General features: G+C 42.7%; 1 long non-coding RNA gene across 2 annotated transcripts in view; it reads right to left on the bottom strand.

Annotated features, from left to right (window-relative positions):
• Positions 1–26,580, bottom strand: part of LOC133559936 (uncharacterized) — a 309,719-nt gene that overhangs the window by 164,619 nt on the left and 118,520 nt on the right. Inside the window, exon 3 of one of the 2 annotated variants that reach the window (XR_009808345.1) lies at positions 17,546–17,719. This is a non-coding gene — a long non-coding RNA (uncharacterized LOC133559936). Of the gene's footprint in view, positions 1–17,047; positions 17,720–26,580 lie in introns of those variants that run through there. The other variant, XR_009808344.1, reaches the window with a different exon arrangement.

Here is a 26,580-nt window from a genome sequence, read left to right as displayed (position 1 = left end):
TAAACCTACCTCATCACAATAAGAACAAGTTTCAAAATATCCATCCATCCATCCATCCATCCATCCATTTTCTACCGCTTATTCCTTTTTGGGGTCGCGGGGGGCGCAGGTAGGTGGCGACTTGTCCAGCAACATATATGTAGCACACGTCTCATATACACAGTTTAACATTTAAATCAAACATACATTTGTACACTTATATATATATATATATATATATATATATATATATACACATACACACAATTTATTTAAATTCCATATAAAGTGGTACTATATAAATTTTAATATAACCTATATGTATAATTATGAAATCATAAATTGTATTTATATACATCATCATTTCCAGTGGACTGTATTTCATAATGATTAACCCCACCTCTACTCTCATGTAAGATCCCCCCCAGAAATGGGGCCACTTGATTCCCTGATCAATTGCGCACGTGCACACGTGTGTCTAATACCAAAAGTGACATCTTTCTAAATATGTGAGGCAGAAACTATTTGCCACTTACTGCCTGGCCTGAGCATAATTCAAATATTTATCAGCATAATCTGCTGGGTTAAATATTTGTTAAATTCTTCTCCTGCACGGGTCGCCAATCACGACCATTATCGCTCACCTGCGACGGGAAGCTAACAAGCCGAATACTTATCTACTGTATAGCTACCTTATTCGATTGTTCTATGCGAAAACATTGTACAATTTACTTCTGAAGCACGCATCCGCATATCCACTCAAAAATAAGACCTCTCATGTACGGGTCAATACAGTCATTTCCTCCATTTCCTGTCTGCAAGCCCATTGGCTGAATTAGAGATGAAGACGTCATGCATTGTGTTGTTACGGTTAACAGCGACGACGCTTCTTTCCCTTCCAGTTCAAATCCCGGTAAATGAGTGGTGAGTGGCGGCCCTGATGTGAGCAGCTGCCAAGTACCTGTCCGCATCATCCTCCCGGGTATTTTTAGAACGCCTCGCTCTCATCAGCGGCCTGTCTGATTGCGGTAAAAGGCCGCCTCTTGGATGGCTGCATCCGTCTTTGAAGATTATTCCAAAACCTTTTAAACCGTCACCGCTTTCTACCTTTTTTTTTTTTTACTGGAGTGCATCACCTCAGCCTCCGACCGCTCACCCCTTCCTCACCTGTTTTGTCTCACAAAGTCATCCTAATTAGCGTTTCAAGCTGCCGCCCCCCCACCGTGAGGTCGCTTGTGCCCCTGAGCCAGCGCTGCCTTGTCTAATGAAAGATCTGCTGCCGTCACTTCTTGTGTATCAGCGCGTGTGTGTGTGTGTGTGTGTGTGTGTGTGTGTGTGTGTGTGTCACAGAGGAAGGAACCACTCACACATCATTAAAAGAGTTATCCCAACTACATGGTATAGCAAATTAGACGGACATACTTTATTGAATAATGATTGGTTGAAACACGTGTCAAACTCATCATTTTATGTGAACAGCCACATCATACGATGCTGTCCGCCACCTCATTTAAACGTGGTCCGCCACATCATTTAAACGTGGTCCGCCACCTCAAACGTGGTCCGCCACCTCATTTAAACGTGGTCCGCCACCTCATCTAAACGTGGTCCGCCACCTCATTTAAACGTGGTCCGCCACATCATTTAAACGTGGTCCGCCACCTCAAACGTGGTCCGCCACCTCATTTACACGTGGTCCGCCACCTCATTTAAACGTGGTCCGCCACCTCATCTAAACGTGGTCCGCCACCTCATTTAAACGTGGTCCGCCACATCATTTAAACGTGGTCCGCCACCTCAAACGTGGTCCGCCACCTCATTTACACGTGGTCGGCCACCTCATTTAAATGTGGTCCGCCACCTCATTTAAAAGTGGTCCGCCACCTCATTTAAACGTGGTCCGCCACATCATTTAAACGTGGTCCGCCACCTCAAACGTGGTCCGCCACCTCATTTAAACGTGGTCCGCCACCTCATCTAAACGTGGTCCGCCACCTCATTTAAACGTGGTCCGCCACATCATTTAAACGTGGTCCGCCACCTCAAACGTGGTCCGCCACCTCATTTACACGTGGTCCGCCACCTCATTTAAACGTGGTCCGCCACCTCATCTAAACGTGGTCCGCCACCTCATTTAAACGTGGTCCGCCACATCATTTAAACGTGGTCCGCCACCTCAAACGTGGTCCGCCACCTCATTTACACGTGGTCGGCCACCTCATTTAAATGTGGTCCGCCACCTCATTTAAAAGTGGTCCGCCACCTCATTTAAACGTGGTCCGCCACATCATTTAAATGTGGTCCGCCACCTCAAACGTGGTCCGCCACCTCATTTACACATGGTCGGCCACCTCATTTAAATGTGGTCCGCCACCTCATTTAAAAGTGGTCCGCCACCTCATTTAAACGTGCTCCGCCACCTCATTTAAACGTGGTCCGCCACCTCATTTACACGTGGTCCGCCACCTCAAACGTGGTCCGCCACCTCATTTACACGTGGTCGGCCACCTCATTTAAACGTGGTCCGCCACCTCATTTAAACGTGGTCCGCCACCTCATTTACACGTGGTCCGCCACCTCAAACGTGGTCCGCCACCTCATTTACACGTGGTAGGCCACCTCATTTAAATGTGGTCCGCCACCTCATTTAAACGTGGTCCGCCACCTCATTTAAATGTGGTCCGCCACCTCATTTAAACGTGGTATTTACACGTGGTCCGCCACATCATTTACACGTGGTCGGCCACCTCATTTAAACGTGGTCCGCCACCTCATTTAAACGTGGTCCGCCACCTCATTTAAACGTGGTCCGCAACCTCACTTAAACGTGGTCCGCCACCTCACTTAAACGTGGTCCGCCACCTCATTTAAACGTGGTCCGCCACCTCATTTAAACGTGGTCCGCCACCTCATTTAAACGTGGTCCGCCACCTCATTTAAACGTGGTCCGCCACCTCATTTACACGTGGTCCGCCACCTCAAACGTGGTCCGCCACCTCATTTACACGTGGCCGGCCACCTCATTTAAATGTGGTCCGCCACCTCATTTAAACGTGGTCCGCCACCTCATTTAAATGTGGTCCGCCATCTCATTTACATGTGGTCCGCCACCTCAAACGTGGTCCGCCACCTCATTTACACGTGGTCGGCCACCTCATTTACACGTGGTCCGCCTCCTCATTTAAACGTGGTCCGCCACCTCATTTACATGTGGTCCGCCACCTCAAACGTGGTCCGCCACCTCATTTACACGTGGTCGGCCACCTCATTTACACGTGGTCCGCCTCCTCATTTAAACGTGGTCCGCCACCTCATTTACATGTGGTCCGCCACCTCAAACGTGGTCCGCCACCTCATTTACACGTGGTCGGCCACCTCATTTACACGTGGTCCGCCACCTCACTTAAACGTGGTCCGCCACCTCACTTAAACGTGGTCCGCCACCTCACTTAAACGTGGTCCGCCACCTCACTTAAACGTGGTCCGCCACCTCATTTAAACGTGGTGCGCCACCTCATTTAAACATGGTCCGCCACCTCATTTAAATGTGGTCCGCCACATCATTTAAATGTGGCTTGTCACATCATTCCACGTGGTCTTCCACCTCATTGAAATGTGGCCTGTCACATCATTCAATGTAATCTTCCACTTCATTTAAAATGGCCTGTCACATCATTCAATGTGGTCTTCCACATCATTTAAACTGACCTGTCACATTATTCAATGTGGTATTCCACTTCATTAAAGTGGCCTGTCACGTCATTCAATGTGGTCTTCCACATCATTTAGCATGGCCTGTCACATCATTCAATGTAGTCTTCCACATCATTTAAAGTGGCCTGTCACATCATTCAATGTAGTCTTCCACATTTAAAGTGGCCTGTCACGTCATTCAATGTGATCTTCCACTTCATTGGGGCGGTATAGCTTGGTTGGTAGAGTGGCCGTGCCAGCAACTTGAGGGTTGCAGGTTCAATTCCCGCTTCTGCCATCCTAGTCACTGCCGTTGTGTCCTTGGGCAAGACACTTTACCCACCTGCTCCCAGTGCCACCCACACTGGTTTAAATGTAACTTAGATATTGGGTTTCACTATGTAAAGCGCTTTGAGTCACTAGAGAAAAGCGCTATATAAATATAATTCATTTCATTTCATTAATGTGGCCTGTCACGTCATTCAACGTGGTCTTCCACGTCATTTAACATGTCCCGTCACATCATTCAATGTAGTCTTCCACGTCATTTAAAGTGGCCTGTCACATTATTCAATGTGGTCTTCCACATCATTAAAGCGACCTGTCACATCATTCAATGTGTTCTTCCACTTCATTAAGGTGGCCTGTCACGTCATTCAATGTGGTCTTCCACTTCATTAAGGTGGCCTGTCACGTCATTCAATGTGGTCTTCCATTTCATTAAAGTGACCCGTCACATCATTCAATGTGGTCTTCCACGTCATAAAAGTGACCTGTCACGTCATTCAATGTGGTCTTCCACATCATTAAAAGTGGTCCGCTATGTCATTAAAAGTAGCCCGACACGTCATTCCGTGTGGTCTGCCACATCATTCTAGTGGCCCACTAAGTCATTTAAAGTGGTTTTCCATATCATTTAAAGTGATCCGCTACATCATTTAATGTGGTCTTCCACATTTCTAAAATGGTCCACCATGTTATTTAACAAGTACCACAACATGATTTAACGTGGCCTGTCAAGTCATTCAATGTGTTCCACAACAAAATTTAACGTAGTCTTCCACGTCATTAAAGTGGCCTGTCACATCATTCTGTGTGGTCGACCACATCATTCAAGTGGTCCACCAATACATTCGAAGTGGTTTTCTGCATCATCAATGTGGCCTGCCACGCCATTTAAAGGCCTACTGAAATGAGATGTTCTTATTTAAACGGGGATAGCAGGTCCATTCTATGTGTTGTACTTCATTATTTCGCGATATTGCCATATTGTTGCTGAAATGATTTAGTAAAGAACATCGACGATAAAGTTCGCAACTTTTGCTCGCTAATAAAAAAGCCTTGCCTGTACCAGAAGTAGCAGACAATGTGCGTGTGACATCACGGGTTGTGGAGCTCCTCACATCTGAACATTGTTTTTAATGTGAGCCACCACCAGTAACAGCAATTCGAACCGAGAAAGCGACGATTTCCCCATTAATTTAAGCGAGAATGAAAGATTTGTGGATGAGAAAAGCACTAAAACAATTATAATAAGAAAAGGAGATGGCTCCAGGCAGAGGCAGTGGGAGTGTGTCAGATGTTATTAGACACATTTACTAGGATAATTCTGGAAAATCCCTTATCTGCTTATTGTGTTAATAGTATTTTAGTGAGATTATAAAATCATACCTGAAAGTCGGATAGCTGCGGTGAACGCCAGTGTCTCTGAGAGAAGACGAGGAGCCAAGATCACAGCTGCCTTTTTTGAGCTGCAGGATGAAGTCGCATAATCCACTCAAGTCTCCGGTAAGAGCCGACTTAATATCACAACTTTCTCATCCAAAAACTTGCTGGTTGACGAGGAGAAACATGTTCGCTTGACCGCTCTGTGTTAAAGCTTGAAGACAAACCAACGAAACACCAGCTGTGTTTCAGCTGCTTTCCACCAACAGTATTCTTCTTTGACGTATCCATTATTAATTTAACAAATTGCAAAAGATTCAGCAACACAAATGACCAAAATACTGTGTAATTATGCGATAAAAAGAGACTACTTTTAGCCGTAACTGGTGCTGCTGGGCTAAAATGTCCCCTCCAACCAATAACGTCACAAACACAGGAAACTCCGCGGGAAATTTAAAAATGCAGCTGCAATCCACCGCATTCCACCAACAGCATTCTTCTTTGACGTCTCCATTATTAATTGAACACATTGCAAAAGATTCAGCAACACAGATGTCCAAAATACTGTGTAATTGCGCGATGAAAAGAGACGACTTTTAGCCGTAAGTGGTGCTGGGCTAAAATGTCCCCTCTAACCAATAACGTCACAAACACGCGTCATCAACAAGGAAACTCCGCGGGAAATTTAAAAATGCAGCTGCAATCCACCGCATTCCACCAACAGCATTCTTCTTTGACGTCTCCATTATTAATTGAACATATTGCAAAAGATTCAGCAACACAGATGTCCAAAATACTGTGTAATTGCGCGATGAAAAGAGACGACTTTTAGCCGTAACTGGTGCTGCTGGGCTAAAATGTCCCCTCCAACCAATAACGTCACAAACACGCGTCAACAGGAAACTCCGCGGGAAATTTAAAAATGCAGCTGCAATCCACCGCATTCCACCCACAGCATTCTTCTTTGACGTCTCCATTATTATTTGAACAAATTGCAAAAGATTCAGCAACACAGATGTCCAAAATACTGTGTAATTGCGCGATGAAAAGAGACGACTTTTAGCCGTAAGTGGTGCTGGGCTAAAATGTCCCCTTCAACCAATAACGTCACAAACACGCGTCATCAACAGGAAACTCAGCGGGAAATTTAAAAATGCAGCTGCAATCCACCGCATTCCATCAACAGCATTCTTCTTTGACGTCTCCATTATTAATTGAACAAATTGCAAAAGATTCAGCAACACAGATGTCCAAAATACTGTGTAATTATGCGATAAAAAGAGACTACTTTTAGCCGTAACTGGTGCTGCTGGGCTAAAATGTCCCCTCCAACCAATAACGTCACAAACACGCGTCATCAACAGGAAACTCCGCGGGAAATTTAAAAATGCAGCTGCAATCCACCGCATTCCACCAACAGCATTCTTCTTTGACGTCTCCATTATTAATTGAACACATTGCAAAAGATTCAGGGCTTCACGGTGGAAGAGGGGTTAGTGTGTCTGCCTCACAATACGAAGGTCCTGCAGTCCTGGGTTCAAATCCAGGCTCGGGATCTTCCTGTGTGGAGTTTGCATGTTCCCCCCGTGAATGCGTGGGTTCCCTCCGGGTACTCCGGCTTCCTCCCACCTCCAAAGACATGCACCTGGGGATAGGTTGATTGGCAACACTAAATTGGCCTTAGTGTGTGAATGTGAGTGTGAATGTTGTCTGTCTATCTGTGTTGGCCCTGCGATGAGGTGGCGACTTGTCCAGGGTGTACCCCGCCTTCCGCCCGATTGTAGCCCCCCGCGACCCCGAACGGGAATAAGCGGCAGAAAATGGACGGATGGATTGCAAAAGATTCATCAACACAGATGTCCAAAATACTGTGTAATTATGCGATAAAAAGAGACGGCTTTTAACCGTAAGTGGTGCTGGGCTAAAATGTCCCCTCTAACCAATAACGTCACAAACACGCGTCATCAACAAGGAAACTCCGCGGGAAATTTAAAAATGCAGCTGCAATCCACCGCATTCCACCAACAGTATTCTTCTTTGACGTCTCCATTATTAATTGAACAAATTGCAAAAAATTCAGCAACACAAATGTCCAAAATACTGTGTAATTATGGGATAAAAAGAGACTACTTTTAGCCGTAACGGGTGCTGCTGGGCTAAAATGTCCCCTCCAACCAATAACGTCACAAACAGGAAACTCCGCGGGAAATTTAAAATTGTAATTTAGTAAACTGACCCGGCCGTATTGGCATGTGTTGCAATGTTAATATTTCATCATTGATATATAAACTATCAGACTGTGTGGTCGGTAGTAGTGGGTTTCAGTAGGCCTTTAAAGTGGCCCTCCGGGGCAGCCATAATGGTGAGGCGGCCTTCAATAAAAACAAGTCTGACACCCCTGGATTAAGGCAATGTAAGCAACGTTCTGTGTGTGTACATGGATTTAAATTCAGAGCATATCCACGAGTGATTGAACACGCTTTGACAGAAAGATAGCGGCCGGCGGAAGTAGGTATTTGCTTTTCCATGACAGGCCCTGATGCAATCATACCAAACTGGCATTTTTCTCCTCCGCTTCTCCCGCAAACCTTTTGCATGACAATGCTTCCTTGCCTCGGCAACAACAGTAACTAGATTTGACTCTTGTCATGCTATACCTTCCCCCCCCCTGCAATTTTGAAGATGTCTGTCTTTTATTTATCTCTAAATTTCCTCTGGGAACAAGACACAATACAGCAGAAGTTGGATGAAAAAGAAAACAGAAGAAGAAGGTGACATGATGGAGGCGGAGGGAGAAAGAGTTCAAATCAATAGCAGGATTCTACAGGGATTTGAAATGGTGCCCAGGGACAGTTTAGAAGCAGCACATCCGCCGCCGATTGTGTGTCTCACCCAGGGGGCAGGACCAGGCAGGTCCGCTGCACAAATCAATAGCCGTGCTTTGTGTGTGTGTGTGAGTGTGTGTGTGTGTGTGTGTGTGTGTGTGTGTGTGGTGCCCATAACATCCATTCATAAGTAGGAAGTAGAATACTTGCACTAAGGATGACAAAAAGTTAGATTTCTCTAGTAAACAGCAATACTGCAAAGAGCGCCTAAATGTGTTGCTACATTATCACAATTTCAAAAGGGTTAAAAACAATCAAATTCAGTTCCCAGTGGCTTGTTGTATTTTTTGAAGTTTATTTCAAAATTTTACCGGTCTCGGAATATCCCTAAATAAAGCTTTAAAGTGCCTTATTTTCGGCTCTCTGCGAAGACACTGGCCATTTCCCTGTGACGTCACACAGTGCTGCCAATGTAAACAAACAATGGGAATAGCACAGCAAGATATAGCGACATTAGCTCGGATTCAAACTCGGATTTTAGCGACTTAAACGATTCAACAGATTGCGCATGTATTGAAACAGATGGTTGGAGTATGAAAATGTTGAAGAAGTAACTGAAGCTATTGACGCTATTCATAGCCATAGCATGGCCGAATAGCTGCGTTAGCATCGCCGGTAAAATGTGCGGACCAAACGATCAGGACTTTCGCATCTTTTGACACTGGAGCAACTTAAATCCGTCGATTGGTAAGTGGTTTTTTTGCATTAAATGTGGGTGGAAGGAAACATAATATAGTTGCAAATGCATCTACAGGTTATCCATACATCTCTGTTCCATGTCTGCTTTAGCACCGCCGGTAAATAGCATGTTAGCATCGATTAGCGTAGCATGTTAGCATCGATTAGCCGGCAGTCAAAATCGACAAAACTCACCTTTGTGATTTCGTTGACTATCATTGCAAATGCATCTGCAGGTTATCCATACATCTCTGTGCCATGTCTGCCTTAGCATCGCCGGTCAAATGTGCAGACACTCTGGTACATTCAATGGGGGTCTGGCGGCAGATTTCTTGCCAGTGGTGCAACTTGAATCCCTCCCTGTTTGTGTTGTTACACCCTCCGACAACACACCGTCGAGGCATGATGTCTCCAAGGTTCCAAAAAATAGTCGAAAAAACGGAAAATAACAGAGCTGAGACCCGGTGTTTGTAATGTGTTGAAAATGAAAATGGTGGGTGTGTTACCTCGGCGACGTCACATTCTGACGTCATTGCCTCCAGCGCGATAAACAGAAAGGCGTTTAATTCGCCAAAATTCACCCATTTAGAGTTTGGAAATCGGTTAAAAAAATAGATGGTTTTTTTTCTGCACCATCAAGGTATATATTGACGCTTGCATAGGTCTGGTGATAATGTTCCCCTTTAAAAGTGATGATTTAATTTCCATTTAAATCACTTTGTGTTTTTTATTATCGTCAATAGGCGCCGATAGTAAAGTTAAAGTTAAAGTACCAATGATTGTCACACACACTAGGTGTGGCGAAATTATTCTCTGCATTTGACCAATCGCCCTTGATTACCCTCCCACCCACTACACTCGGACCTTGCGGTGAGAATGAGCACGTTCAGTGGAAGGCTCAGACTCCCTAAATGCAACACGGAACGACACAGGAGGTCCTTCATACCGACAGCCAACAGACTGTATAATGCATATGTTCCTTGACTGCACTTAAATGTAGAATATGTTTATACTATTCATATATTATATATATATAATATATGTTATATATTATTTATTATTATTATTGTCTATTGTGAGCGAACTGTGGTGCTGAATTTCCCCCAGGGATCAATAAAGTACTTTCTATTCTATAGGACATGCGGCTCTTTGGCCACTCTGATGTGGCTCAGCTGCCGATTGTTTTGGCGGGTTTCCGTATTTTGTTGCCTCTCCCGTACATCACCCGGGGTTAACATTCTCCGACTTTCACTCGGACTACAATATTGAGGGCGTGCCGTGATGGCTTTACATTTAACGTCCTCTACAACATGTCATCGCGCCCGCTTTTACACCATGCTACCTGCGTGCCGGCCGGACGCATGCATTTCGCTGCTTCTATCGTCACACGTACGAGATTGCACGGCATACTTAACAGCCACACAGGTTACACTGAAGGTTGTGATATAAACAACTTTAACACTCTTACTAATATGCGCCAAACTGTGAACCCACACCAAACAAGATTGATGGAAGCATTTCGGGAGAACATCCTCACAGTAACACAACATAAACGCGACATAATTACCCAGAATCCCATGCATCCATGACTATTCCAGGCTATATTATACACCCCGCACCCCCAACCAACGCACAGAGGGGGGCGGGGTTTGGTGGCCACGGAATTAGGTCTCTGCTTTTTGCAGATGATGTAGTTCTGATGGCTTCATCTGGCCGGGATCTTCAGCTCTCACTGGATCGGTTCGCAGCAGAGTGTGAAGCGACCGGAATGAAAATCAGCACCTCCAAGTCCGAGTCCGTGGTTCACGCCCGGAAAAGGGTGGAGTGCCATCTCCGGGTTGGGGAGGAGACCCTGCCCCAAGTGGAGGAGTTCAAGTACCTAGGAGTCTCGTTCACGAGTGGGGGAAGAGTAGATCGTGAGATCGACAGGCGGATCTTCAGTAATGCGGACGTTGTATCGATCCGTTGTGGTGAAGAAGGAGCTGAGCCGGAAGGCAAAGCTCTCAATTTACCGGTCGATCTACGTTCCCATCCTCACCTATGGTCATGAGCTTTGGGTCATGACCGAAAGGATAAGATCACGGGTACAAGCGGCCGAAATGAGTTTCCTCCGCCGTGTGGCGGGGCTCTCCCTTAGAGATAGGGTGAGAAGCTCTGCCATCCGGGAGGAGCTCAACGTAAAGCCGCTGCTCCTTCACATCGAGAGGAGCCAGATGAGGTGGTTCGGGCATCTGGTCAGGATGCCACCCGAACGCCTCCCCAGGGAGGTGTTTAGGGCACGTCTAGCTGGTAGGAGGCCACGGGGAAGACCCAGGACACGTTGGGAAGACTATGTCTCCCGGCTGGCCTGGGAACGCCTCGGGATCCCCCGGGAAGAGCTAGACGAAGTGGCTGGAGAGAGGGAAGTCTGGGTTTCCCTGCTTAGGCTGCTGCCCCCGCGACCCGACCTCGGATAAGCGGAAGATGATGAATGGATGGATGGATGGGGTGTATAAAATAGCCTGGAATAGTCATGGATGCATGGGATTCTGGGTAATTGTTATGTTGCGTTTATAATGTCTTACAACGAGGCTGTTCTCCCGAAATGTGTTCGTCACTCTTGTTTGGTGTGGGTTCACAGTGTGGCGCATGTTAGTAAGAGCGTTAAAGTTGTTTATATCACAACCCTCAGTGTAACCTGTGTGGCTGTTGAGTAAGTATGCCTTGCAGTCGTGTACGTGTATCTGAGGAAAGCCACACATGTTGCTGGGCGGGCAAGCTATTTGTACATGTTGTAGAAGGCGTCAAAGCACGCCCTTATTATTTTTTATCTGGGGTCCCATTGTCTTCTTTATTTTGTGAAACGGGTCAAAATGGCTCTTTGAGGCGTAAAGGTTGCCGACCACTGCTATAGGAGGAAAACTACATTGGAACTCAAGCTAATGCAGAAATTGTCTTTTCTCATGAATAACAACTGAACATTTTGAATGTTGTCATTATTGACCACTGAGATACAAACAGGAGTGGGAAGACTATTGCCGACTCAGGACGGAATAGAAGCAACCATTCATTGGTAATGGTGCAATAAAAGCCAATAAAAGTTGACCATTATACAACGTCCAGCATTCAAATGGACCTTTCTTTCATTCTGTGTAAACAAAATCCAAAGTCCCTGAATGTGCGACATACATCTTATAACAACAACTCACCGAGCAATTACAAAACCAAAGGTCAGCAAAAAAAAAAAAGAAAAAAAGTTCACAGGGAAGACATCACACTTATGAGAGGACCGCCTTTCTACGCCTCGGGGTTGTGACCTTTTCGCCAACTGATGCTTCAATTACTGCGGCGCCGTGACCCTGATGCATGGTCTTATTCCAGGTAGCAGGAGGAGCCAAGGAACATATCTGGTCTTTCTGTTAATTGACTGTGACCGACTAGTTCTTGTAACAAGCTCAGGGGGGGGAAAAAATGATCATGGAGAAGCGCTGCTAACAACATATCCTGAAGACACGTCATGTAGTCCTGTCATGAATTTGACCATTTTGCTGATGTTCCCCTTTGAGCTAAATAACACGCCGCTTGAAAAGGCGCAACACAATAACGTCCAAAGTAATAAAGGCGGATGATTGCACTGAAAGCTGATATAAATAGCACTTCATCGTTTTTGACGTGTTGATTAAAAAAGTGCTTTGCTTGGGAGTTTACTTTAAAACTCAACCTGCATTCACAAATTATTATTGACTCGGGCAACACTTCAGCAGCTTTGTTCTTATTAACAAAGCAGGGAGTTCTCAACCCCCAACAACCATATTATACAAAATTGACTTTTTAACGATATTGTAATAGTTATGTTTCCTTAGAGCCTGCTTATGAGCGCCAACTAGGGGTGTAACGGTACTTGTATTTGTATTGAACCGTTTCGGTACGGGGGTTTATGTTCGGCACGCGGGCGTACCGAACGAGTTTGGGAACCAAAGTCTTCACAAGCTGCTCTGCTTTCTGCCTCTGTGTCAGCACCCAGCATTGACCCACCCACACAACCATCTGATTGGTTACATACAAAGGGGCGGCATAGCTCGGTTGGTAGAGCGGCCGTGCCAGCAACTTGAGGGTTGCAGGTTCGATTCCCGCTTCCGCCATCCTAGTCACTGCCGTTGTGTCCTTGGGCAAGACACTTTACCCACCTGCTCCCAGTGCCACCCACACTGGTTTAAATGTAACTTAGATATTGGGTTTCATTATGTAAAGCGCTTTGAGTCACTAGAGAAAAGCGCTATATGAATATAATTCACTTCACAATCAGCAGTGCGTATTCAGAGCGATGTAGTCAATGCTTCATCGTCGAGCAGATATGTGTTTAGCAGGGGAGCATAACACAGCGTATTCTCCCCAAATTATAAAAAAAACACCTCCCAGTCACAACAACTATTACTAACATCACTATGAGCCCGTTGACCTTCTAGAAACAAACTGCAGCTCAGCTCGCTCACAGTTCTGGCTTGAGGTGAAGGCTAACTAGCTTTTAGCGTAACATTAGATCATTTTGCTGGTGTTCAGGGATGAATAGCCTCTCCTATTGCTATTGTACAATTTTTTTTCAGCAATAGTTACATGAATCAATAGTAATGTAGCAGCCTAGTTTTGAATGGCAGGGTCCCTACTTTCATATGTTGATAAAAATATAACATTTACGTAATAAAAGTCAACTACAGGCTTCCCAAATGATGAGTTTACTTGAAACTGTTTAATGTTGCACTTTTTATACGTCATTTTATTTAATCAAAGCAACAACTTGAGGCAGTTTAATGTGGATTAACGTGGGCAGAATGATTATAGTGTTCCCAATGTTAAAAGGATAAAGCCATTGTTTACAAATTTGGTAAATAAATAACCAAACAATTTATATTTGTTTTCTCACTGCACCGAAAATGAACCGAACCGAGGTACCTCTAAACCGAGGTACGTACCGAACCAAAATTTTGGGGTACCGTTACACCCCGAGAACCAACCGTGAGAAAAGGCTATCCTCACTTGTTTGCTGAAGCAGGCTTCACTACACATCTTCACCAGACTCGTAGGATTTGTAGAACAAAAGCAGAACCAAGACCTGACACTAATTTATGATGGTTTCAATTTGCAAATTCCTGGCTTTGGGAAAACTGAAACAAATCAAAAATATAGTGACAGTTTCATTTTTAGATCAAGCAGAGTGAAAATGGAATCACCCTGCAAGTTTCACCTGCAATATATTTAATCCGTTCCATTAGTCTGCAGTTAAAAAGTAGTGTTCACACCTTGGAGAGCTGTTGCACCAGGTGGCTTGACATGAATCATGGCCGCGACACAAAACATGTCAATTGAAACAAAGAGGGTTATAAAACCTCTTTAAAAAAGGTAAAATGTTGCAAACAAGGTTGATTGTTCAGTCAGCTGTGTCTTAAAAACGAATCAAGTATGAATAACATGGGAAGTTTGTGAATGGCAACCATGCTGGTAGACTAAGGAAAACAACAAAGTGTCAAGACAGAAACCATCAAGCAATAGGTCTTGAAAACAGAAAAGGCACGGCAAAAAAAATGAAGAACAAATGGACGTAAGCTGGAGTCACCGTCTGTGATGTCGTTCACAACCACTCAAGAAGATGAGATGTGTTGTGAGAATATGGATTGTTTTTGCTAGCTTAGCTTCGTAGTTTAGCCGCTATTTCAAGTGACCGTCTCGACATTAATTCAGTACGTGTTTAAGGATGAATGAGCGTTCCCGGACATATTTTCCCAAACAAATGTTCCTTCACCTCACAAAAAGAGCAATCCAGTCACATTTATGTCAATTTCCCTGATATTATTTGGTGTTTATCAGCGGATTGGCCAATTATGTGATTCAATCCGCGGATATTTCAACGCGGGAATCATGTGGCTTACCTTTTTATTGAGTTTAGTGACTATTTATAAGCTCGGTTTCAAATGAAAAGTAGCAACCACGATGAGATCCCAAACTTCTAGAAGAATTCTTTTTTTCCACACTCATATGCTCACTCAACCGTTTCACCGTCACAAGCTTCAGATTTTGCATGAACGTTGTGCGGCCCATTAATTATTGTATTTTTTTCCCGATTAAGATATCTTTATAATGGTGAGAAGACCTAATCAAAATCGGATTATTTGTAAAGGCCTATATTACAATATTAATTAATTGTGGAGAGGCGGAGTCCACAGCGGGGTAGGGCAGGCCATAGCCCTACTCAAGATGGAGGCCAGGAGGCGGAGGATGCCGCGGAGCAGAGAGGGAGCGACGCCGCCACAATCTGAATCAGGTGCGTGACACACACACACACCGGCTCACAATCTGCCTATCTCCTAGCAGTATATTAAAGGGGAGAAGGAGGAAAGAGGGAGGCGGAAGGAGTAGAAGAACCAGACGAGCGAGAACGACTGAGAGCGAGCCGAACACAGCGACGAAGACGCGGCAGACTGAAGGCGAGAGAGGAGCGAGCAGGAGAGGAGCGACCCGAAGAAAAGACAAATCTTTTTTTTAAAAATAAACAAGAGTCAAACCTGCAAAAGCATGTCCTTCCTTGGTGGTCCATGCAACCCGCACGATGACGGCCGGAAGCCGTTCACATTAATATTCAAATTTCCTTATTCCCATTATTACATATAACATTTATAATGATGTCAATAGTGTAAATTAATTAAAATTATTTATATGTATATATTTAAAAAAAAAGGTATTTGTATTGATCGGCCCACCCTTATTTATATTCAAGAGCTCTAACTTAGCAGTTAGCTATGCTTTTTTTGTAGTGTAGCATGTATATATATATATATATATATACACACATATATATATATATGACCAAGTTTTTTTTCCACCACGGAGATGAAGATTAGTGATTTAGAGGCTGTGCCTTAGCTGCTAGGACGCTAAATTGCGACGAGATCACCTTATTTTGCTCGTCGCTGTCAAATTGGAGGTAGACGGTTGCAATGTGATCGGAAAATTACTTTTAAAAAGTATTTAATTATAGGTGCTTGTTAAGTTACCAAAAAGGTAATTTGAATATTAACATACTCTTTAATAAATGTAATTACAATTATTCCATCAATCTTCCACCATATTACCTAAAAAAACAAAAACAAGACTAATATATATATATATATATATATATATATATCTATATATATATATATATATCCATCCATCCATTTTCTACCGCTTATTCCCTTTTGGGGTCGCGGGGGGCGCTGGCGCCTATCTCAGCTACAATCGGGCGGAAGGCGGTGTACACCCTGGACAAGTCGCCACCTCATCGCAGGGCCAACACAGATAGACAGACCACATTCACACACTAGGGCCAATTTAGTGTTGCCAATATATATATATATATATACACACACATACACATACATATATATATACACATACACACACAGATATATATATATATATATATACACACATACATACATACATACATATATATATATATATATATATATATATATATATATATATATATATATATATATATATATATATATATATATATATATATATATATATATATACACATACATACATATATATACAATTAAGACATGCTTAATGAGATCAGGGTGTGTGTGTGTGTCTTTAAAAGTGGTGCCCGTAGCGTTTCGGCGTGCGACGTTAGCGAGGGCGCGCTCTGAGCAGGATTTTTACTCAGCTGTTTGTATTTACTTAGCAGTTACGGCAGCTCTGGATTGTGTTAAAGCTAGTCTAGTCAACAAAGAGATTGAATGTGCTTCCATGGCTGTAGTCTACTTGTCCACAAACGGGGTATTGTAGGATTGCAAGCTTGTCACTTCAATCGTCAATTTGTTGTTCATTATTCCCTCGTTGTAGTAGTGTGTGTGTTTGCGTTGGTCACATGTTTGATATCAAGTTCATTTTAGTGTGGTGCAAGTTCTTGTTTTTATCTGTAAAAAGTGACTTCCTGTGTTTCTGTATTGTTGACATGAAACCACATCAAAAGTAGCGTACCATGTTCCTTTAAAAGTAGCAGGAACAGTTTTTAACTAATTTGATTAATTGTTACTACTAAAAATAATCATCACTAATTATTTATCCCCGTTGTTACCAACACTGATCATCAACAAGCAATATGACGATAGTATTAAAAGCTCTCTTGTCAGCCATATTTATTTAATCTATATTGTGCATCACCTATCTCTTGCAAAAGTGTAGCTGTAAAAAGTATATAAAGTTCACAAAAAACGAAAAACTGTCAGCAACAATCACAGCTCATTAGGATTAAAGCTACAGACACAAAATAGACTGTATTTCAGGTAAATAAAACACTTTAAAATGGTCTGGTTTTTTAGCATCAAGGCTAGGACTTGGACAACATAAAAATATTGCGAGACTGCAGAGAAGCAAATAAAAAGTAGAAAAAGACGACGAAGAAATGCATTTTTCAAGCCTGCCGTGTTGGACAAAAAGTACATTGCAAATATGTTTTTTTTTTGGTTTCAATGGACTACGCGCAACGTTGGGCATGCGGAATTAAAAAAAAACAACAATGCTGCCTCGTCTCGATTTAGTGTAAAAAAAAAAAGACGATCAGAACTACTGTAGCAAACCAGTTCACGGGTAAAGTTTGCCCATTTGCTTGGCTCACTTACCAGATGGCTGTGCTTTGTGGTGTGGGACCGCTGTGGCACAGTCCATAAGGCAGCTGTCTCTCAAAAGCCGTGTAACAATCCCCATGTGTGGAGTTGTTGGAGGAGGTTCTTTTTTTTCTTTCTTTCCTTGTTGTCGTCCTCAATGTTTTGGGACAGCTCCTGTGGCCTTGCGTCCTGAATAATAGAAAAGGTACACCATGATGGTCATTGAGGTAAGAGTGCAGGTAGAGAGGAAGAACAAGGTGCAGTTCATCATCTAAGTATGGCGTGTAATGTAATGTGTGGCGTCCATGGATGTCATTTGGGGAAGACAGGAGTGAGGGACATGTTGCAAAATCAATCAATCAATCAATGTTTACTTATATAGCCCTAAATCACTAGTGTCTCAAAGGGCTGCACAAACCACCACGACATCCTCGGTAGGCCCACATAAGGGCAAGGAAAACTCACACCCAGTTGGACGTCTGTGACAATAATGACTATGAGAACCTTGGAGAGGAGGAAAGCAATGGATGTCGAGCGGGTCTAACATGATACTGTGAAAGTTCAGTCCACAATGGATCCAACACAGTCGCGAGAGTCCAGTCCAAAGCGGATCCAACACAGCAGCGAGAGTCCCGTTCACAGCGGAGCCAGCAGGAAACCATCCCAAGCGGAGGCGGATCAGCAGCGCAGAGATGTCCCCAGCCGATACACAGGCAAGCAGTACATGGCCACCGGATCGGAGCGGACCCCCTCCACAAGGGAGAGTGGGACATAGGAGAAAAAGAAAAGTAACGGCAGATCAACTGGTCTAAAAAGGGAGTCTATTTAAAGGCTAGAGTATACAAATGAGTTTTAAGGTGAGACTTAAATGCTTCTACTGAGGTGGCATCTCGAACTGTTACCGGGAGGGCATTCCAGAGTACTGGAGCCCGAACGGAAAACGCTCTATAGCCCGCAGACTTTTTTTGGGCTTTGGGAATCACTAATAAGCCGGAGTCCTTTGAACGCAGATTTCTTGCCGGGTACAATGGTACAATACAATCGGCAAGATAGGATGGAGCTAGACCGTGTAGTATTTTATACGTAAGTAGTAAAACCTTAAAGTCACATCTTAAGTGCACAGGAAGCCAGTGCAGGTGAGCCAGTACAGGCGTAATGTGTTCAAACTTTCTTGTTCTTGTCAAAAGTCTAGCAGCCGCATTTTGTACCAACTGTAATCTTTTAATGCTAAAGCACTTATAATGTCGAAAAACAATGTTTTGCTATTGAACGCAGGCGAGTCAAACACTAGCGGCAGGCGGAAAGCGGAAAGCGGCCGCTAAGACTGAAGACTGTTCCTTCCGATCAAGCTCATTGATTGGCCTTCTGAGGCTACCTTCTTGTCAACTTGACAATGACCGACAGTGCACAGCAGCTGACCAATCAGCGGTCAGATGCGAAATCGGAGCGAGTTGGCCTCCACGCGGAAATATGACTCAAAAACAATTAAGACAAATACATAAAAAAACAAAGGAGTCTTGTGCTTCACTCAAAGGTCGTTAAGTTGTTGATTAGCGCTTGCATGATATGAACGATATCAATAGTGCAATAGATTAAGAATTGGCTTCTTGTTCCGGCATATATTCTTCAATTACCAGCCAGGATATACGAGGTGAACATTAAACTATGGAACTTTAGAAAAAAAAATTTAAAAATAAGGTATTTATTAGGGGTGTGGGAAAAAATCGATTCGAATACGAATCGCGATTCTCACGTTGTGCGATTCAGAATCAATTCTCTTTTTTTTTTTACTCTAATTTTTTTTAATCAATGCAACAAACCAATACACAGCAATACCATAACAATGCAATCCAATTCCAAAACCAAACCTGACCCAGCAACACTCAGAACTGCAATAAACAGAGCAATTGAGAGAAGACACAAACAAGACACAGAACAAACCAAAAGTAGTGAAACAAAAATGAATATTATCAACAACAGTATCAATATTAGTTATAATTTCAGCATAGCAGTGATTAAAAATCCCTCATTGACATTAAATAATAATGATAAATGGGATGTACTTGTATAGCGTTTTTCTACCTTCAAGGTACTCAAAGCGCTTTGACACTACTTCCACATTTACCCATTCACACACACATGGAGGGAGCTGCCATGCAAGGCATCTCACCAGCACCCATCAGGAGCAAGGGTGACGTGTCTTGCTCAGGACACAACGGACGTGACGAGGTTGGTACTACGTGGGGATTGAACCAGGGACGGCCACTCTTCCACTGCGCCACGCCGTCCCATTATTAGACATTTATAAAAATAAAAGACCAATAGTGTCACAGTGGCTTACACTTGCATCGCATCTCATAAGCTTGACAACACACTGTGTTCACTGTTTTCACAAAGATAAAATAAGTCGTATTTTTGGTTCGTTTAATTGTTAAAACAAATGTACATTATTGCAATCAGTTGATAAAACATTGTCCTTTACAATTATAAAAGCTTTTTTAAAAAAATCTACTACTCTGCTAGCATGTCAGCAGACTGGGGTAGATCCTGCTGAAATCCTATGTATTGAATGAATACAGAATTGGAAAAATATCGTTTTTGAATCGAGAAAAATCGATATATAATCGAATCGCGACCCCAAGTATCGATATTGAATCGAATCTCGAGATACCCAAAGATTTGCAGCCCTAGTATTTCTGTAATTTGGTTATTAGTATTTTCTACAAACATGAATATTTAAACATTTTGTTTCCAATTAATATTACTCCAAAACATGCATTTAGTCCCTTCAAGCCACGCCCCCATGTACACAAACCAGTTGTCTCCCCCCCATTTCTAAAACAAATGTTATCCCTGGTGCCGTCTCCCATGGTTTGTACTAAAAATACTTTGGAAACTAGCATATGTGTGATAAAGATAAACTTACATTTCTATAATATTTGTACAAATGATCAATGACTTTTGGACAACTAGTTAAGTTAAAGTTAAAGTACCAATGATTGTCAAACACACACTAGTGGTGAAATTTGTCCTCTGCATTTGACCCATCCCCTTGATCGCCCCCTGGGAAGTGAGGGGAGCAGTGGGCAGCAGCTGTGCCACGCCCGTTAATCATTTATGGTGATTTAACCCTCAATTCCAACCCTTGATGCTGGGAGGCAATGGGTCCCATTTTTATAGTCTTTGGTATGACTCGGCTGGGGTTTGAACTCCCAACCTACCGATCTCAGAGCGAACACTCTAACACAGGGGTGCCCACACTTTTTCTGCAGGCGAGCTACTTTTCAATTGACCAACTCGAGGGGATCTACCTCATTTATATATATCATTTATATTTATTTATGTATGAAAGAGACATTTTTTGTAAACAAGTTAAATGTGTTTAATGATAATACAAGCATGTGTAACACATATAGATGTCTTTCTTTCACAAAGACAAGAATATAAGTTGGTGTATTACCTGATTCTGATGACTTGCATTGATTGGAATCAGACAGTAATGATGATAACGCCCACATTTTCAAATGGAGGAGAAAAAAAGTTGTCCTTTCTGTACAATACCACATGAAAGTGGTTGGTTTTTGGCATCTAATTCATCCAGCTTCCATACACCTTACAAGAAAAACATTGGCGGCAAATTCCGTAGCTTGCTTGATTGACATTCACGGCACCCGAGGGTCTTGTGAGATGACGCTGGCTGCTGCCAGTTCATTATTATGAAAAAATGACAGAGAGGAAGGCGAGAAACACTTTTTATTTCAACAGACTTTCGCGCCGTCCCTTCCGTCAAAACTCTAAAGGCCGACTGCACATTTCCTATCTTCACAATAAAAGCCCTGCTTCATGCTGCCTGCGCTTACAAAATAAGAGTCTCTGGCGTGCACATCACTTGTGCACGCCAGCTTTCTGAGGGATCGCTTGTGCACGCCAGTTTTGCCGAGACTCTGTATTTAGTTAGCGCAGGCAGCATGAAGCAGGGCTTTTATTGTGAAGATAGGAAATGTGCAGTCGGCCTTTAGAGTTTTGAGGGAAGGTACGGCGCAAGAGTCTTTTGAAATAAAAAGTGTTTCTCGCCTTCTTCACGGTCATTTTTAATAATAATGATCTTGCAGCAGCCAGCGTCATCTCACAAGACCCTCCGATACCGTGAATGTCATTTAAGTGACGTCTTGGTGAAGATTGATGATCACTAATTTTTAGGTCTATTTTTTTTTAAAAGCCTGGCTGGAGATCGACTGACACACCCCCCGCGGTCGACTGGTAGCTCGCGATCGACGTAATGGGCACCCCTGCTCTAACCCCTAGGCTACTGAGTAGGTTCCAAAGAAGTCCCAGCTCTGCAAAGACGTTAAACTTGATGACGGACATGTTTTTTTTTTTACCCGATCTTGCTCAGTATTCACAGACAATGCTCGGCACTCCCCGTCAGAACCACACCGTCTTCCATGGCGATTCGGCGAAACACAGTGAAGCTAAAATGTAGAGTTCAGTGAGCCGTGGGAGAAATTTCCAGACAGTCCGACTTGTGGGTGTATTAGTCAGCAAGACAGCCCAGGCAACATGCTAGAGATGCATGTTTCCACACCTTTCCACAATTGAGGCGTTTCAAATGACCCACATGACTTTTACTTTCCTTGGCATTTTTCATCCGTTGCCGTCTGTCCATATTCTCCTCCCCGCCATCCATCCAAGTCACGTTCTCCCGTCTTACAGCCATCCATCCCCTCTCCCACGCGGGCAGGTCAGTACGACCTGTATCGCTCTTGCCAAGGACGGGTCCCAGGTTTGCGTTAAATGGCCCGATTTTTCCTGAGAAAGAGGAGGCCCTGCTCTGCTTGAACGCCAGCATGTGAGGCCGGACGCTGGAAGGCTGCCACAACATGGTCGCATAATGAAGACTAGAGTTCCTGCGCATTTATTAATGTGCTTGTGGTGTGTGACGTGATGGACAACTGGTGAAATTGTCGCAATCTCCTGCTTGAACTTTTAAGCATGCATCATAGTGCTTATCATGGCAAAAAGATCACAATTGGGGTACTCGGGGATTTGGCCCGGCGGTCCTGTCAATCAAAGGCATTGGCGTAAGCGGCTAAAGTGCGGAATAGAACTGACGCCATGTTGGTAGGGGCTGTCAGTCTTTAGCAGTTATTCTCTATTTTCTATTACCGCTCCCCCCCACACAAACAGTATTATTTTTCAATAAAATTGTTAAAAGAACACCACCTTATTTAAATATAAAAAAACAGAAAGAAAATTAGATCTTTAACAAAGAAATTTATTAAAATTGATTTTAGTCCAACAAAGTATTTGAAGTGCATCAACTTGTTTAATATTGAAAAATACATTTGTTTATGGTTCAAATCATTGATTAAACTAGAAACTTTTTATGACCGACTTAAACTATTTGATACCAAAAAAATAAATGTAATAAACATTTAATTGTAATTGATCGTCAACATTAACTAAGGAACACAATTAATACAATTCTTTAAAGTACACACAAAAAAAAAAAATATATATATATGTATATGCATACATACATACACACAGACTTTGTTTTATCAAAATTAAAGAATTAAAATAAGATACAATGAGCACATTGTGTAGTGCACAGCTTTTTAAAATGGGTTTTGAAGTGTGATATTATATATATATACATACATACATATATATACATACATATATATATATATATATATATATACATATATATATATATATATATATATATATATATGAGGATGTCGTGGTTTGTGCAGCCCTTTGAAACACTGATGATTTAGCGCGATATAAATAAACATTGATTGAGATATATATATATAAAATCTATTAAGGGTGTAACGGTATACAAAAATGTCGGTTCGGTACATACCTCAGTTTAGAGGTATGCCACCTACTGATATGTAAGAGTACTACACGAGCTCTAGACAGCACAGACACTCAACAACAACATCATTTGCAGACTATAATTACTGGTTTGCAAATATTTTTAACTCAAATAGGTGAAATTGGATAATCTTCCACGGCACACCAGACGGTATCTCTCGCGGCACAGTGGTTGAAAAACACTGGTCTAGGGGTGTAACGGTACACAAAAATTTGAGTTCGGTACGTACCTCGGTTTAGAGGTCACGGTTGGGTTCATTTTCGTAACAGTAAGAAAACCAAAAAATATACATTTTTGGGTTATTTATTTACCAAATTTGTAAACAATGGCATAACATACATATACACACAGGGCCCATTGCCAAGGTTAAAGTGGTTAACATTTATAAAATAAAAACTAAATAAGATAAGGCTCTGAATGGTTTCTTAACAAAACCTTTCTACATATAAAGTGTTTTTTTATGATTGATTGAGACTTTTATTAGTAGATTGCACAGTACGATACATATTCCGTACAATTGACCACTGAATGCAAACACCCCCAATAAGTTTTTTAACTTAGCCTGGCTAACTTGGCAGTAAAAGGATATATGGGCTTATTGTTCTTCCACCATAGAAGTGAGTCAAAATCTAGTCATGAATTTGCGTTGTGTTTTAAACTTGGGAAAATACGATACTGTATTTTTTTTTAATTTTTCTACGTTTAGTAGGAGAGTCAGTCTGGCATATGCAGCACTCACAGCAGTCGGGCTTCTTTATGGTTTAGAATAAAGCCTGACCACATTAAATGTTAAACTAAGTACTCCAATAAAGCCTCCTCGGTTTAATTCCTCGTTTTTACCTCCAGTGTAATCCCACGTTACGAGTGGACCCACTAAACCTCGGGTGACATATGTTCCTCACGCTGAAAGGTAGTGTAATCACCCCCCCCCTCCCTCCCCACCCCACCCTATAATTGATCATATCGCGTGTGGCCTTGATTAAACACCCACTCGTGCTTCAAAATTAATCATGCATGGCGCGGACTTGGCATTAATCAGGAGATAACCCCTCGCCATATCTCCATTCCTCAGTCCGACTGTAATGGGATATTCATCTCTTGGACAATTAATAACTGCGGCACATCCTTTTGTGTCCCCCCCCCCCCCCCCCCAGTGTTATTTTAAGTCCTGGTGATGGAGGGGATGCAACAGGCGCTCCAATTGAGTTTATTAACATCAGTGGCAGAGGTGAGGGAGTTAGGGATGTATGATTAGAAACGGAGGGAGGCGACGCCTAAAAGGTGATGAAGTCACTTCACTGGAGCGGCATCCATCTTCTTTTATCACTGGAAGATTCTTCTTCTTATCGCGCTGTAATAACACTCCAGGCCGTTCATCTGAGACGCCGCCGCTTCCGTGCATGGACGCCAAACTATCCCTGTGACAAAAGCCGGAGGAGAACATCCCACATGGCAGTGCTGTCAGAAGCAAAGCTGCTGCATCCTCCAGCTGATTCGGAGGTCGTAATCAATCCACGCCGAGGATGAAGGCGCGTCAACGTCGTGCGCTTCTGGCCAAATACGACTTGTCACTCGCAGGACGAATGGGTTTATTTACCCGCCTCGTGGTCAGAGGGAAGGCGCGGCGCTGCCAGCGAGCAGAAATGACTTGACTGAGGTGTCAAAGAGTCGAGGCGAGCGGCGGGATATCGAGGCGAGCCACGACACAAAAGGGATGAATTGTTTGCGGGAAATGAGTTGTGACAACAGAGGCGGGTTGGCTCGATTGTGGAAAGCGGTATTTCTAGGCGCTGTTGCTGAACGACACGCTAAAAACACATTTGTGGGGAAGGTTAAAGGTGAATACTGGTGTTCAAGGCACTTTTTTTTTTCCTCAAAACTCGACAGTGCGCCTAATGTATGGAATAATTCTGGTTTTGCTTACCAACCTCGAAGCAATTTTATTTGGTAGTGAAGTGAAGTATATTTATATAGCGCTTTACAGAGTGAAACCCAATATCTAAGTTACATTTGAACCAGTGTGGGTGGCACTGGGAGCAGGTGGGTAAAGTGTCTTGCCCAAGGACACAACGGCAGTGACTAGGATCTGCAACTCAAGTTGCTGGCATGGCCGCTCTACCAACCGAGCTTTACCGCCCCATGGTACATGGTGTAATGATAAGTGTGACCAGTAGATAGCAGTCACACATAAGAGATATGTGCAGGGCGATATGGCCTTTTTTAAATATCTCGATATTTTTAAGCCATATCGTGATACACGATATATATCTCGATATTTTTGCCTTAGCCTTGAATTAACACTTGATGCATATAATCACAGCAGTATGATAATTATATGTGTCCAGATTAAAACATTCTTCCTCATACTGCATTACTATATATTCATTTTAAACTTTCATGCAGAAAAGGAAATCAAAACTACTGTATTTTTCGGAGTATAAGTCGAACCTGACAAAATTGCATAATAAAGAAGGAAAAAAACATAAACATGTCGCACGTTTCGGAGTATAAGTCGCACCCGACGAACATTGCATAATAAAGAAGGGAAAAACATTAATATGTCGCTTTTTTCGGAGTATAAGTCGCACCTGACGAAAAATGCATAATAAAGAAGGAAAAAACAAATATGTCGCACTTTTCGGCGTATAAGTCGCTCTGGAGTATAAGTCGCACCTGACAAAATTGCATAATAAAGAAGGAAATAAACATAAATATGTCGCATTTTTCGGAGTATAAGTCGCACCCGATGAACATTGCATAATAAAGAAGGAAAAAAAACATAAATATGTCGCATTTTTCGGCGTATAAGTCGCACCCGACAAAAATTGCATAATAAAGAAGGAAAAAAACATAAATATGTCGCATTTTTCGACGTATAAGTCGCTCTGGAGTATAAGTCGCACCTGACAAAATTGCATAATAAAGAAGGAAAAAAACATAAATATGTCACGCTTTCGGAGTATAAGTCGCTCCGGAGTATAAGTCGCACCTGACGAAAATGCATAATAAAGAAGGAAAAAAACATAAATAAGTCGAATTTTTTAATGAAATGTGTTTGATAAAACCCAACATCAAGAATAGACATTTGAAAGGCAATTTAAAATAAATAAAGAATAGTGAACAACAGGCTGAATAAGTGTACGTTATATGAGGCATAAATAAC

This window comes from Nerophis ophidion, linkage group LG10 (assembly GCF_033978795.1).
Source record: "Nerophis ophidion isolate RoL-2023_Sa linkage group LG10, RoL_Noph_v1.0, whole genome shotgun sequence".
NCBI classification, from domain to species: domain Eukaryota; kingdom Metazoa; phylum Chordata; class Actinopteri; order Syngnathiformes; family Syngnathidae; genus Nerophis; species Nerophis ophidion.
The sequence above is the reverse complement of the archived record's forward strand: the minus strand, read 5'-3'. Positions and strand labels throughout refer to the sequence as shown.